Source organism: Piliocolobus tephrosceles, chromosome 4 (assembly GCF_002776525.5).
Source record: "Piliocolobus tephrosceles isolate RC106 chromosome 4, ASM277652v3, whole genome shotgun sequence".
Lineage (NCBI taxonomy): Eukaryota > Metazoa > Chordata > Mammalia > Primates > Cercopithecidae > Piliocolobus > Piliocolobus tephrosceles.
In genome coordinates, this window is record NC_045437.1 from 166952703 (window position 1) to 166968794 (window position 16092).

At 39.9% G+C, this 16092-nt stretch overlaps 1 protein-coding gene and 1 pseudogene across 2 annotated transcripts in view; one reads left to right on the top strand and one right to left on the bottom strand.

Annotated features, from left to right (window-relative positions):
• The window catches only part of SNX24 (sorting nexin 24), a 183994-nt gene that overhangs the window by 87458 nt on the left and 80444 nt on the right, over window positions 1-16092 (bottom strand). The gene's annotated exons all lie outside the window — the stretch shown is intronic.
• LOC111530128 lies at window positions 5672-5992 on the top strand (annotated as a pseudogene).

The following is a 16092-nucleotide window of genomic DNA, read 5'->3' on the forward strand; positions in this document are numbered from 1 at the left end:
TGTTCTCCTCTCTAGAAAGATTTGTAGTCAAAGGTGCTTGGCACGCAGAGAAACAAAAGAAATCCATAGAAAACCTGTTCAAAATTTTAGATCCAAATGTCTTCAAAGTTTGATAGTGCATGAGCTTTAATGTAGAATTCCATGTCTAGTCAAATCTTCCAACAAGGGCAAGGGAAAATGTTATTTTCAGACATGCAGGAGCACAAATGGTTTATTATGTACACATCCAGGAACCTTCTTTCAATATTAAAAAAAAGAAAAAAAAAAAAAAAAAAAAGGAATTCACAAAAGAAGCCAAGACTGTGGACCTAACCTAGAAACCAAGTGGAGAAAAAAAATCCTAAAATGTAGCTTTGCAGTCTTAAAAGTGTTCAAATTAGAGTAAGAGCCAGAGAGCTCCAAGAAGAATGCCTTTGTGGAAAAAAAAAAAAAAAAAAATAGATGTGATTAATACCAATTATAAGGTTTTAGTGATAGTTAATCACATCTATTTTTTCACATTTATCTTTCTGTGTCAAGAAAAAAAGGTACTTAAAAATTTCAAGAAAAATAAACAAAACTGTGTACAATGTAAAGGTCCAAATATAAAGCAGACTAAATGTAACATGATTTGGTGCAGTTACAGAATAATAAGGAAAGAGTGTCCATTTGGCATAACACTTGAAATATTTCCCACTGAGCAGTACACACTTAGTAATTTATAAGGCAACGTTTTCTTCTCTGCAGTTCCAAATACACTTCTTGATTATTCCGTGAAAATATAAATAAATATACGTACACACACATATATATAATTATAATACTGGAAACATTAATTATGGTGCTAAGGTTTTGGAATCAATCTATACAGCATAGAAGACAATTATTTTTATAGAACATATTGTAAATATCCTAAAACCCTGTCAGTATAAAATGGCATACAAAGCAGAAGATAAAAGATGAACTGCGGAGGGACTGGGTGAAAGAAAGTGAACGGGGTGCAGATTTTCTCCTCTTGCATAATTGGTAGTCTGAGAATACTGCTAAAAGTTGGTGAATAAAGAAAAAAGTTCAAATTGCAAAGTAACCAATAGAAAAAAATTGTAATATTAGTTTAAAAAATTGATGAAATTAAAATCATATACATAGTGAAAACTGAGTGCTGAAAGGAGACAAACACATGGGTAGAGGAAGCTAAATCCAGCTTTTAAAATGGAGGGACAGTGGACGTTTTCGAAGATACCGACATCAAGAAACGGAGATACAGATATGTTATTTAGAATCATGGTGCTTTAAACAAACCAGCAACTTTTAAAATAACTTCTGATTCTGGAAGGTTGTAGACACATTTTATCTTTTCCTTTTACATGTTTACGTAGTGCTGGGACTTTTTCCACACACTATATTACTTTCAGACATCCTAGAATGATACTTGCTAAATGTTTTGAATCCTTCTGGTCATAAAGAAAAAATTTTCTTGAGTTCACTGATTATTTACAGGATTCCAGATATTTATAGGATTCCAGGTTTTCAGTCTAAACCTTAGTATTAATTTTACCTGCATCTCCTTGAGTGATGATTTGAGTATGAAAAGTCTTCATTTTTCTTCTCCTCTTAAGCTGCATCAATATGACACAAAACCAATTAAATCCATGTGAGGGAAAAAATGCACTCAAATACGTCAGGTCATACGTGCTGACTGGCTGTATAGCTTTTCATTAGTTTCAATATCATATAACTTTGACTTAAGATTTTCTATAAAATATGAACACTGCTGGTTCTTTGCTTATCTGAGTTGTGACAATAAAAATCACACATTGTGTTACTCAATGAAACTTCTAGAAGATAGCTGCTATCATACAGCTTTTGTATACCTTTCTTATTCTTCCTCATAACTTGCTTTGCAATAATAAAAATAAATTTTATCTCCACTATTGCAAAGCAAGTTGTGAGGAAGAATAAGAAAGGTATATAAATTTGGGCAAATCGCAAAATATCTTTGAGTCATAGCATCTTCATCAATAAAATAAGAATGACAAAAACCATGTCTACTCTACTAGTTTGTTGGATAATAAATGTCTTGGTGCTTTGTAAGATATTTTGAAATAGAAATAATTATCGTAAATTATGAAGAAGTTGACAAAGTCTCCAGCAGAAAGCAGACAATGGTTTTCACGGGCATTTCAGGACAGCCTTCTTTACAGGCTAGTCAAAGAAGGGATTTGTGGTTGAAATAGCTTGTCACATAGAGAAGCAAAAGAATCCATCTTTATTCTCTCAAAATTTCTTAGCTATAGATTGCACCTCCTTATCACAAGCCCGTACCTTCTACAAATCATACTAACTCTTGCACCTACTTCCAAAATCCTCCAGTATCTGTTCCAACCCATCAACACACCCTTGTTTCCATAGCTGTCCCGGAAGAGCAAATCAGAAGCAATTTCTTCTTGAATTCTCTACTCTGAGCACCACCTGCACAGAGCTGGCTCACCTCTGCTTATAGGTGAGCCTTTCCAGGCCCAGGACTCCTGTCCTATCCTCCTTTCAGTAAAATCTCACCTCCATTTCAGGGCCTGCTGAAACTTTAGACATCACTGTCTCCCATACCTCTACTTAAAGACAGCATCTAAATGGCATAATCATATTACATAAAGTATAGTCACAGATTCTAATTTAACTTTGAGTATTACCAAATATAATCCTATTGACTATTTCACACAGATATGTACTATATGCCCCAAATAACCTGTACTTTTTAGGAGAATTTTTTTAGGGAAAAGAGAAGCCTACAATGCCGTTTTAAGAAAGTATTTGTAATACAGTATTAATGAAAAAGCAGGATAAAATAACTTATTCACACTGTGCTATTGACTATATAAAATATGCATCGAAAGATAACAAATGCAACAAAGTCAAAATGATGCCCGAATGGAAGGATTATGAATTATTATAATTTTCTCTGTAATCTAAAATTTTCATTAGAGTATATACTATTCTTACAATCAGGAAAAAATATTTAATCAAATTTCTGTCTTCTAAAGTTATACTAGAATGAATGTAACAAATGATGACTTTTTTAAATACAGCTATCAAGTTCTTATGAAATTCACTGATGTATTTCCACAGATATCTATTGAGCTTTGTGTCAGACACTTTGCTATTCTCTGCATTAATAGCAAAAGAAGTAGCAGCTACCATGATATAATTATGAATTGTTCTGATTACTATATCACTTAATCTCTTCTCTGTAAGCACCATGAAGGCTAAGACTATGGCTTTGCTATAATGGACTATATGTGTGCTATAAAGCAGATGTCTAAAAAGCTATCTGGGCCAGATGTGGTGCCTCACGTCTATAATCCTAGTGCTTTGGAAGGCCAAAGTGGGAGGATCGCTTGAATGCAGGAGGATCGCTTGAACCCAGGAGTTTTGAGAACAGCCTGGGCAACATAGTGAGACCCTGTCTTTACCAAAGGAAAAAAACTAGTAAACAGGCATGATGGTGAGTGCCTGTAGTCCCAGCTACCTGGGCAGCAAGGCAGAAGGATTGCTTGAGCCCAAGTGCTCGAGGCTGCGGTGAGCTATGATTGTGCCATTGCACTCCAGCCTGGACGACAAAATGAGAACCCGTCTCTAGAGGAAAAAAAAAAAAAAAGGCTACTGGAGCTATACTCAATATAAAATGCTGCTTTTTCCCCTCAAATGAATATGCCTTGGAAACAGTTTTTAATAAGAGAGGACAGGATTTGCTCTCAGGGACCTGGGAAGTTTTTCCTAAAGAGTTAATGCTTCAGAATAGACTACAGGGAAAGCAGGCAAAGAGGAGAGACAAGCACAGTGGGCAGAGCATGTGCAAAAGCCCTGAAGCAGCAGGTGAGAGGCTGGAAGCAGCTAACTGGGGTACAGCCAGGCAGTGAAGAGACACCTCTGAAGGAGGCTGGAAAGGGAGCAACAGGCTAACTCCTCTCATCTTCTCTATAAGTATTGACAGTCTACCACGTGCCAGGTTCAGAGCTAGTCACTGGAGATACAACAATGAACACAGATAAAAACCCCTAACAGAGCTTGCTTACATTTTAATGAGGGTGGAGGGTAGGACAAAGACAATCACACAAATTAACGCATATTGGCGCTACAGAGAAAAATAAACCAGGGACCAGGGTCATAGGGACAGAGAGGGCCTGGGTGAGTGTATGGCTGTCATTTTGGGGGAGGTCTTGATGGTAAAACAATACTTGAGCAGAGACCTTGTATGGTTTTCTATTCTTGCTGTAATAAACACAATACCCACTTATCTCACAGTACTACGGATCGGAAGTCCAATGGGCTTGGTTGGTTTCTCTGTTCAAGTCTCATGGGCTAAAATCAAGGTACTGGCAGGGCTGTGTGACTGCAGAGGTTCTAGGTGATAACAGATTCCTGCAATAAGATCACTGCAGTTGTGAGACTGAGGCCCCCACTTTTTTTGCTGGCTGTTTCCAGCTCCTACAAGCCGCCTACATTCCTGGAATCATAAGCCCCTTTCTCCATCTTCAAGGCCAGTAACAGTTGCTCATGTCCCTCCCTTGTCACACTTCTCTAACCTACTCTTCTGCTTTCCCCTTCCACTTATAAGGACTCATGTGATTCCACTGGGCCCACCCGGATAAGCCAGGAAGATCTCCCTTATCTCAAGGTCCTTAACTTTAAACTGTTCCACAAAGTCCCTTCTGCATGTAAGGTAACATTTTCAGAGGTTCTGAGGATTATGGTGTGAACATTGTTGAAGATCCATTATTTTATTCACTACAGACCTGAATGGCAGGAGGGCAGGAGTCCTGAGTCTAGCTGGGACGGGAGGAGGTTGGACCAGGCAGATGGAAGAGTGAATAGTCACAGATTCTAATTTAACTTTCAGCATTACCACTGTGTGCCAAGAGTGATCCAGAGAGAGAACAGTTAGAGGGAAGGTCTGAGTGGCAGTGGGAAGAGATGAGTGAAAGTAGAACCAACAGGATAAGCTGATGACTGGATGTGGAAAAATGTAAAAATACACGAAAATATTATGTAAAAGTACATAAAAACAAAAGGGAGAAAGTGAGAGAAGAATGAAATGTAATGGTGAGGTTTTTGGTCTGAGCAACTGCAAGGATGGTGACGCCACCATCACCTGGCTGGGGACGTCTGCATCAACTAGTTTGTGGTGGCAAGTAAGAGCTCAGCACCGGCCACACTAAGTTTGACATGCACATTAGACGGGATGTGGAGATGCTTCAGAGGACTGAGTTGACAAGTCTGGTCTTAACTAGACATATAAATTTGGGTGTCATTAGAGTGTGAATGAAGACTGGATCTGATTCCCTAGAAACAGAAGTCAAATAGGGGCCTTTAGATCATATAGAGTTTACGGTTTTATCATTTCAGCAACAAGAAGATTTTGTTTCATTTTAAATGCCTTTCTCTTCCAAATTAAACTTTTCTAACTCCTATACCTGTCTTTCAGATGACATGGTTTTCAGGTCTTACACTATACCTTCTAGAATAAAACACAGTCTGTCAATGTTCTCCCTAAGATGTTGAATCCAGGATTCAAGGAAATACTGGTATTCCCCAATTAATAAATGGATTGTGTCCCCAAAATCTCTTTTTCATATGGTTTAAAACTCAGCACAAATTTTCCCACAGAGGGCACCGCGAAGGGAGGAGCGGCAATATGGTGGCTTCGGGAGCTGGTGACCCTCTGGATGCTAAGCATGGAGAGGCCCCGTTCGCTCAGCGTATCGACATGACTCGGGAGAAGCAGACACCCGAGCAACTGTATTCCATGCGGCGGGCGCAGCTTGCCCAGTGGTAGAAGGTCCTACCGCGGCGGCAGACCCGGAACATCGTGACCTGCCTAGGCATCGGGGCCCTGGTGTTAGCTATTTATGGTTACACCTTCTACTCGATTTCCCAGGAGCGTTTCCTAGATGAGCTAGAAGACGAGGCCAAAGCTGCCCCAGCCTGAGCTCTGGCAAGGGCGTCAGGATCCTAATCTGGATGGGTATTGATCATGTCCAACCTGCTGCAGCCCCTTCACATGGTGGATGATGACCCAAGACCCTGCAGAAATTGAATCCTGCTCACAACATTGTTGGCCTTCTTACTAACCTTGGGCCATGATTGATCCCAAGAAACCAGGGACTTAAGCATTTGGCCACTGTCAAAAGAACAGAACTCGGCCCACTGCACACTTGCTGTGTACAATGACTGAGCCCTTTCTTGTAGTTTGTTTCCTTGAGAGGTGTGCGTGTGACCGCGGCTCTTCCCAATGTTTCTGACTTTGTGGTTTACCCCCTTCACCTTCCAGGGATGCGAGTGTTACGAGGTTAGGTGGCAGCTCTGTGCAGTGTTTGAGCCTAAATGTGGTATTTCTAAAAATGCCACATTCTAATTAAAAACCTATGTAATTCAAAAGATCAAAAACTTTAGAAGTGTTTTCTGTCTCTCTCACACACACATGATGGATGAATGGATGAATAATTATTTTTTTTAACCAAAAGAAGTATAATAGGGAGAGATAGGGTGTCAAACTGAGAAAAATAAACTGAGTCATTCTCCTGGAAAAAAAAAAAAATTCCCACAGAATCAGTATAAATGATAAAAGATAGGTTTAATGTCAGCCTACTAAAAACTTATTTAGTCCCAAATATGCACAAATTACAATACTGATATCATTCATTTAACCCATAAGATTTGCAGTATAACACAGTGGTCAGGAGTTCTAGTTCTCGGGTCAAACTGCTTGGATTTGAATATTGTGTCTTCCACTGCTCTCTCTGGGCTCTGCTAATACTCTATGATTTGGAGCAAGTTGTTTAACCAGTACAAGCCTCAGTTTCCTCACCTATAGCATGGAGCTTATAATGACACCTATCACACAGATTTGTTGCAAGGATCAAATGTAATTATCCATGCAAATCATTAAAACACTATCTAGTATTTAGCAAGAATCCAAACAATGCTACCTATTCATATTATTAAAACCATTGCTACAACTGTTCCTTTATAGGGAAAATGATCATGAAGTAACAATGACCACATGCATACATCTCTATAGGAGAGAAGGTACTTCTCTCTCCATTACTAGAGGGCATTGACCCTGTAATGCACATGCACACAGTGGGCTGCCGCACTCACCTCTGTCAACGCTCATTCAGAGGCCTGGATTCCTGATGAGGCTTGATGAGCACAAGATCCAGTGGAACCCTGACCTCCCATGATTCTAGCTTAAGCTTCTGTATCTGCAACCTGCATTCACCTAAATGTTTTGGAAAACATATCTCACTGCTGGCTAATGATGCCTCTGGAATCAAACAAAACCCCCAAGTCTTCCCAGCAGTTCTTAAACAGGCAATTTTCAGATCTGAGTTAGGCTTTATAATGACCTGTTGAATATTGTCATGTTAATTTTGACTCTAATATTAGACAAGGCTGTTGAAACTTTTCTGGAAATCGATTCTGTCTTCCAAAACATGAGCCAGTGTTTTGCCAAGCTTTGTGTCATGTGTAAATCTGAAGTGCCTGCCCTCGGTGTCTTCTCCCAGGCCTGAGTTCTCACTCTACAACCTCCCTGCTGGTCTCCCTGCTTCACTCCTGCCCTGCAGCAATCGGTATTTCACAGCAGCCAAAGGGGCCCTTTTCAACCCTCTAGCAGATCCTTCCTCAATTCCTACTTCCCTGTCACTCACCCTGGTCCAGCCACACCAGTCTCCTCACCCACAACTACAACAGGCACATTTCCTCACTGCCACCTATAACAGGCTTTTGAATGCTTTTTCCTCTACCTAGAAAGCTTCTCCCTCATTCTGTTCAACTGTTGTTCCAGGTCACCTTTTCAGAGAGGTGTCATCTACCCACCTGATCTAAAACAGCAACTAGCTCCCATCATTCTCTATCCCCAGACCTGGCTTTATTTTTCTTCTGTGCATTTACCATGGTCTGGTGTGTGTGCACATAAACACACAAACATACACACACACACATAAACACACCACACACATACAATGTTTGCTTGCTGGTTGGCTGGCTGTCTGTCTAATAAATTATAAGCTCCATAATGATAGGAACTTCATCTGTTTTGTTCACTGTTAACATCTTTACTGCCTTAAACATTACCTTGCAACACAGCAGGTTGAATCCACGAAAAATAAGGAAGGAGGAGAAGAAAAGGTGAGCAGGTAATTGACAGCTGGACAACAAATTGGGAAGAATATGTATAAACTTCAGTCCAGGTCAGTAATCTAACAGTGGAAAGGGTAAAATGAGTTATTTTTGTTAGAACAACCAATAAGTTAAACATAATAGAGGCAGACTGTGCGATATAAGATAGGGTTTCTTATAGAAAGGCCGTTGTAAATCGTCAAAGAAGACTGTACACGAGAGCCCGAAAGCCATGAAAATAAAGACCAAGGCCTGGCACAGTGGCTCACATCTCTAATCCCAGCAGTTTGGGAGGACAAAGCAGGAGGATCACTGGAGCCCAGGCTTTCAAGACCAGATGGGCAATATAGGGAGGCCTCATTTCTACAAATAATAATTTTTAAAAATTAGCTGGGTATAGTAGCACGTGCCTGAGGTCCCGGCCACTCTGGAGTTCAAGGGAGCCCAGGGAGCTTGAGTCCAGGGGGTTCATCACTGGAGCCCAGGGGGTGGAGGCTGCGGTGAGCCATGATGATGCCACTTCACTCAGCAGGAAAGGAGAAGGGGGAGGGGGAGGAAGGAGGAGGAGAGAGAAAAAGAAGAGGGAGGGAAGGGGGAGGGGAGGAAATGGGAGGGTGGGAGAAGGATGGGAGGAGGATGGGAGGGGCAGGGGGAAGAATGGAGAAGCCGAGGAAGGGGAAGGGAAGGAGGAGAGAGAAGAGGAGGAAAAGGGAGGGGGAGGGGGTGGAAGGAGGAGGGGAGAAAAGGAGAAGGGGAGAGGAAATGAAAGGGAAAAGGGGAGAAGGGGGAGGGAAGGGAAAGGGAAGAGAAGGGGGAAGGAAGGCCAGGCCTTTTATCAATAAGAAACTACCAGTCTTAATAATTAGTGCTATTCTGAAAAGCTACATGATATGGTAGAAAGAGCACCAGTCTGGACTGAGACACACCCGACACCCAGATCTGCTACTTCCTGGCTATATTTCCTTACAGATGTTGCTTATCAACTTTGAGCCTTAGTTTTCTCATATATAAAATAGAGATGATAGTGCCTACTTTCTTAGGTCTGGTGATGGAGTAAAGACAAGATATATAAAACCCTCAGCACCTAGCCTGGCACATAACTGGTGCTCAATGCATTCTATTATCCTCTTGAATGTAGTAGTGACCTCAGTTATTCATGGTTAACTATGGTCTGAAAATATGAGTGGAGTGGTGAAATCTCACACTGTCCCATGGTGGTGTCTTGCCTAGTCGCAGCTGGCACATGAACCCTCCCTTTTTCTGGCAGCTTTATACCGTCTGCACCCCCACCCATTAGTCACTTAACTAGCTGTAGGAGCTCAGTTATCAGATCAACTGTTGCAGTGCTGCAGTGCTTGTGCTCAAGGAACTTTTATTTGACTTAATAATGGTCCAAGTCACAGGAGAAGTGATGTTGGTGTATTGTTATAATTTTTTATTTTATTGTTATTATAATATTCTTATTAATCTCTTACTGTGCCTAATTTATAAATTAAACTTTATCACAGGTGTGTATATATAGGAAAAAACATAGCACATATAAGGTTTAGTACTAACCATAGTTCCAGCTATCCACTGGAGGTCTTTGAACGTAACACCTGAGGATAAGGGGGGACGACTGTATTATTTGCTTTCTCAGAAATCAAAATGGAATCCAAAGCAATTAATAGCCATCACTTCTTCAACACACCATGAAGTACTATGATATGATATGCTTATTTCTAAAAATACCACATTCTCATTAAAAACCTATGTAATTCAAAAGATCAAAAACTTTAGAAGTGTTTTCTGTCTCTCTCACACACACATGATGGATGAATGGATGAATAATTATTTTTTTTAACCAAAAGAAGTGTAAAGCGTAAGCTCGGGTGGCTGCAAATTTCTTGTTTCATTCCTGATGAGTCGGGGCTCCTTTCTATGGGCATCAGGAAGATGAGGTCCAAGATTCACCTGTGTTCTTTCAAGGCTGAACTTATGGTCCTTTTTAGACCCCAGGAAGGGAAGGTAGCTCGGGAACAGCATCTGCCAGGTTCAGAGCTCTGCAGCTGGGCTCTGAAAGATGGGAAAAGAAGGGGAGAGGGACAACCTCTGTGCCTGTGAAAGAACGCAGGCCATTTTGTGAAGTCTACTACAATTAAGGGCCCTCCTCATAGAAAGAAACTTTTTCTGTTCTATGAACAGGTGTCAGAGAGCATCAATTCACGGTTTTAAAATCCCCACTTACAAGAAGAAAGTAAGCTGTTAAAGGTCACAAAATACTCAGCCTTCTTTCAAAACTCAGAATTTTAATTCTTCTTTTTTTTTTAGTTTTTACTTGTTTTAGAGAGAGGGTCTCACTCTGTCGCCCAGGCTGGAGTGCAGTGGTGTAATCACGCCTCACTGCAGCCCTGAGCTCCTGGGCTCAAGCTATACTCCCACCTCTGCTGCCCAATTAGCTGGGACTACAGGCACATACCACTGTGCCTGGCTAATTGTTTTTAGTTTTTATAATTTGGTAGAGATGAGGTCCTGATTTGTTGCCCAGGCTGGTCTAGAACTCTTGGCTTCAAGCGATCTGCTTGCCTTAGCCTCTGAAAATGCTGGGATTACAGGTACTGAGCTATGGTGCCTGGCTTAATTATTCTAAAAAAAAAATACAGATAGACAGATAGACAGATAGCTGTCTAGACCTGCCATGTGCTAGACCCTATGCAAGGCATCTGAAGTCTATCATTGAAGTAAAATGACAAAGAGTTCTGTCCTCATGAAATTTGCATTCCAGCAGGGGAGACAGAAAACAAATAATGAATATAAAAACTAAATTTACAAAGTAAGTTTTAGAAAGTGATTACCTGGCATGGGGAAGGGGAGAATAAAGCCAGGTAAAAGAAAGTAGGATCGCTGGGGGAAAGGTTGTAATTTTCAATAAACTGCTCAGAGAAGGCAGCATTGAGAGAATGACAACTGCAAAATATGAAATTATACCACAGAAACCAGGAATAGCTTTTATTGCTATTTTAAATTTAAGTTAACCTACTTAAAAAAAAAAATGCCCGATGCCGGGCGAGGTGGCTCACGCCTGTAATCCCAGCACTTTGGGAGGCTGAGGTGGGCGGATCACCTGATGTCAGGAGTTCAAGACCAGTGTGGCCAACATGGTGAAACCCTGTTTATACTAAAAATACAAAAATCAGCCTGGCAATGTGGCATGTGCCTGTAATCCCAGCTACTCGGGAGGCTGAGGCAGGAGAATTGCTTGAATCCGGGGGCAGAAGTTGCAGTGAGCCGAGATTGCACCATTGCACTCTACCCTGGGCGACAGAGTGAGACCCTGTCTCAAAAATAAATAAATAAATAAATAAAAATTAAAAACCAACAAAAAAAATGCCCGATACTTTAAATACTATGCTTTAAATACTAAATTCATCTGATGAAAAATTTGCAACTATGTTTCTGTATTAAACCAACTACTACCTCTTCTAGATACATATAACCAACACTGTCAAAGATTTTCAGAGAGCAGTTAGGAGTCTAACAAGGCTGGGCCTCAGCATGAATCACTGTCATTCTTCATGTAGAATCAGCATTTCTAAAGCCATACATAAGGAGCCACTAAAGAGAGAGAGAGAAAAAGGCCATTCCAAGAGCTTCTTGTATTGATTTCTTTTACTCCAAACAAAGAGACTCTCCTAGTTACATGATATATCATAATCAGGTAATTTGTTTGACTGCTTTAAAGAAAGAACAATGGATTCAAGAAAAGGTGTTGACTTGCAAAAATACAACCATTCTGCAAGTTTTCTGTTGTTGTTACTATGGGTTGCTTTCCCTTAGTAATATGACATATGTGGTCTCTATAGAAAAACTGAAAACGCAAAGCTCTAATTCATGCCATTCCCAAGAGCCTGAGCTAAATCTAAAGCATCCAACATCTGAAAACTCTTACATCGCTACCAATGCAGGAAGAAATCTTTTTTTCAAGTCTTACATCTAGGTTTCACGTATTAGACTTTCAAAACGAAATCCCCTACATCACCTGGATGTGATATTTTTTTTCTTTCCCTCCATAGTGTTTCTTTACAGAGACAGTACAGCTGTGGATCTTCTGCCAAGCATTTTTCCACAAGTCAGGACACATAGACTTAAAAGAAACTTTTGAGTAAGACCTTTTCTGGGCTTCTAAAAATGGTTCACAAGATAAGGAACTAACACCTCCAACCACGATTAGTGCCTTTATTTTCCAAATATTTGCTCTCTAGGTGACCAACCCCTTTATCCCTTACCATGGTTTTGCCAAAGCTATCCTTTTACAAACTAAAATTCTCAGTGTCAAATATGGACACATAAGAACATTTCAGAGAGGCAAGCTATTGGGCCCTCAGGGATAAACAGTACAACCAATTGAAACACAGCAGACAGTAGGAAAGATATGCTTTTGTTAAAATTAAAAAAAAAAAAAAAAAGCAGCCTACAGAGAGTACATTTTTGTTTTATTTAGTAAATATATGTGCATAATAGTGATGTATATGTGTGTATGTGTATATACATTCTTACCAAAAATGCTGGAAGAAAAAAAATGCCAATGCTGACTGGGCATGGTGGCTCATGCCTGTAATCCTAGCATTCTGGGAGGCTGAGGCAGAAAAATCACTTGAGGTTAGGAGTTTGAGACTCGGAAGCACAGTGAGATACTGTCTCTACTAAAAAGAAAAAAATGTTAATATTTAAGAGGGATTATGCATAATTTTTCCTATTTGCACATTTCATGTTTTCCCCTCAACTTTTCTGCATTGAACATGCATATCTCATTTTTTAAATTTTTGAGTGAAAACATTCTATAATTAGAAAAAGTATCTGTGAAGTAGAAACCTGAGTTCCAGATCCCTCTTTGACACTTATTAGCCATGTAGACAGGAAAATCACTTCTCAGCTCTATGGCTGTTCATCATCTAGAACATTCGGGGACTTGAGGGGGTTGGCCAGATTGTTTTCTAGAGTCTTAGCATTCTACTTGTATATAACAACTCTGTATTGCTTTGTCATGTATATGGCTCTGCAACTCCACTGTAAGGTAGAGATGGCGCCATATACACATACTGTGTGCCACACTTTATAGACTGTGCAGGATAAACAAATGCTAACTCATTCATAATGAACCATGTATGCTCACTGTACCATTCAAAATAATATTTTCAGGATCAGATTCTGCTGTCTTAGTCCGTATCTTTCTTACCAAACCGCAAATTCACTTCTCAAGGCAGGATAACCCTATCCTCTACCTGACTTATGCTACCCTACTTCTCTATCCTTTGTGTAATTTCTGATGGTGCAATCAGAAAGCTCTAATAAATTTAAACTCCAAGTTAATCTAGCCAGACAACAGTTCTCAAAAAGGCTTGACCACATGCCCTCTGCTCATCTCACATGCCTTCTCATCCTACTGGCTTTTCCAAACTTTTCACACCTCTCTCTCCCTTGACCTGAAAAAGAAGACAATCAAGTCTGTACATGACTGTCTATCTGAATTTTCTACTTTCTAGATGTTTTCTCTTGCCTTGGAGAGACACATAAACTATCCCACTTCTAAATGTTGTAAGCAAACACCTGCCCTCATTCTCAGGAAAGGATGAACTTGCTCAACAGGACACTATTAGAACAATTCAGCTATCCATGATAATGTGACAAATACATTGGGCCCCTTTAAAGGCATTTTTCTAACGTTGTTATAACCCTGTGCCTCCACAGTATGGGAAGAGTTTGTTGGGTCCTGATGCATGTGAACTGTGTAGCCAGCATCTGGTTTGGGAGGGTAGCTGGTGTGTCAGCAGGCTACCTGGCCTGTCTCCTGGCTTACTGTGCAAAAACACACTGTCTCTGACAGGTAAATAAGAGGCATCAGTGTTGTCTGTTTATTTCAATTAATGTAATTATATTTTAGTTTTAATTCTTTTCCTAATATGTAAAAAATCCTGAGTTAATCCACCATTGAGATCTTTTTAATATGCTTTTCTGAAATGCATAAAACAAACTAAAATGACTAATTTTTCTGGCTATAAAGTTAAAACACCACATCAACTACTACAGAAACTACAACAATTTTCCTGCACACATTTCTTTCTGACTGCAAGATATGACCCCTAAATGAGTTTTGTACTTTTTTTTATTCAAAGGTATTTCCACTTCATTAACACGATTCTTTATATTCTACTTCTTTGCTAGTACCAAGGAGAAATTCCAGGCTTTAAAAGATTCAAATGACTTGATCTAAATCAGACCTGGACTCTCTCTTCCCAATATGCCGATTTACATGAAATCTCTTAGAGTTTCTCTGCTTCCATAAAATGCGGACGCCACTGCCCATCAGGCCCAGGTTTGCCTCTTTGCACAAACAGTCCAAAACAGTTTTCCTGATCTGTTTCAACTTGAAGTGTTGTCAATATATGGATTGTCTTGCTTTCTAATTCAGTGAAAAATCTAGTTTTCCATTAGTCTCTGCCTTTCTAATTTTCGATACAGCTTTACTAAATGTAATTATTAAAGGCAGATTCAAGAAAGCAATTACTGAGCTACTGGTTTGTATCTCTGAAGTCTTAATAAGCGACAAAAAGTTGTAATTGCACTAAGAGCATAAAATAAATTTTCGTATAGATTAGACATATACACGCTTAAATTTGTATATGGGGAGACATGTTTAAGAGACAGTATATAGGGAATCTCCTCTTAAATCACATTTTAGCCCTCATTTAAACTTTATTCAAAGGCAGTGCAGTATGTTGTAAAGAGTATGAAAACTACATTTCATAAAGGCCACATTCTGTTCTTTCTCAGGACTCTGTGACTTTGGTAAACCACCTAACTTCTCTGCATCTCTTTTTTTGTTCTTTCCATCAATAAATACGAGAATGTTAAATTAGATCGCCACCACATACTCTTTGAGCTCTAAAAGTCTATAAATTATTTATTCAATTCCTAATCTACGCTAGGCTCTGTACTAGACACAGGACAGAGTAAGGTATTATACAAATTCTAATCCATAGCTTTGATAGGCTTCAACAGGCTTAAAACTTACTAAAGAAGAAAAGACAAGTAAATATGATTACTTATGAAGAAATAACATTGGGTAATACGATTACCCAATGTTATAAAGTAAATTATCTTTCCAAAAGTCCTAAGGAATAGCTGTACATGTAAACGGGGGGTGTAACTCCCTTGGTAGTCATCCAAATTATATAATTTGGCCTTCAAACTACAGGCAAATAGGAGAGTATTCATTATATGATCACTTAACAATGGTCTTGGGCAAAGAACAAATTCTGTGTATGGGGTCCACTGCCCTGGTATAAACTGAACCATGCACCCCATCACCACAACCTCCCAATTCATATGGTGAAGCTCTAACCCAATATGACTCCTGACCTCAGGTGATCTGCTCACCTCAGCCTCCCAAATTTCTAGGATTACAGGTGGGAACCACCAGGCCCAGACTGTTGGCATTATTTTATTTTGTTTTGTTTTGTTTGTTTGTTTGTTTGTTTATTATTTTTTGAGATGGAGTCTCACTCTGTTGCCCAGGCTTTATTTATTTATTATTTTTTGAGACGGAGTCTCACTCTGTTGCCCAGGCTGGAGTGCAGTGGCACGATCTCAGCTCACTGCAAGCTCTGCCTCCTGGGTTCATGTCATTCTCCTGCCTCAGCCTCCCGAGTAGCTTGGACTATAGGTGCCCACCACCATGTCTGGCTAATTTTTTGTATTTTTAGTAGAGATGGGGTTTCACCATGTTCGCCAGGATGGTCTAGATCTCCTGACCTCGTGATCCACCCACCTCAGCCTCCCAAAATGCTGGGATTACAGGCGTGAGCCACCGCGCCTGGCCAGCATTATTTTAAATAGTGCCTACTATTTACCTTGAACACCGTGAAGCTAGAGCACCCACTTATAATTCTATCT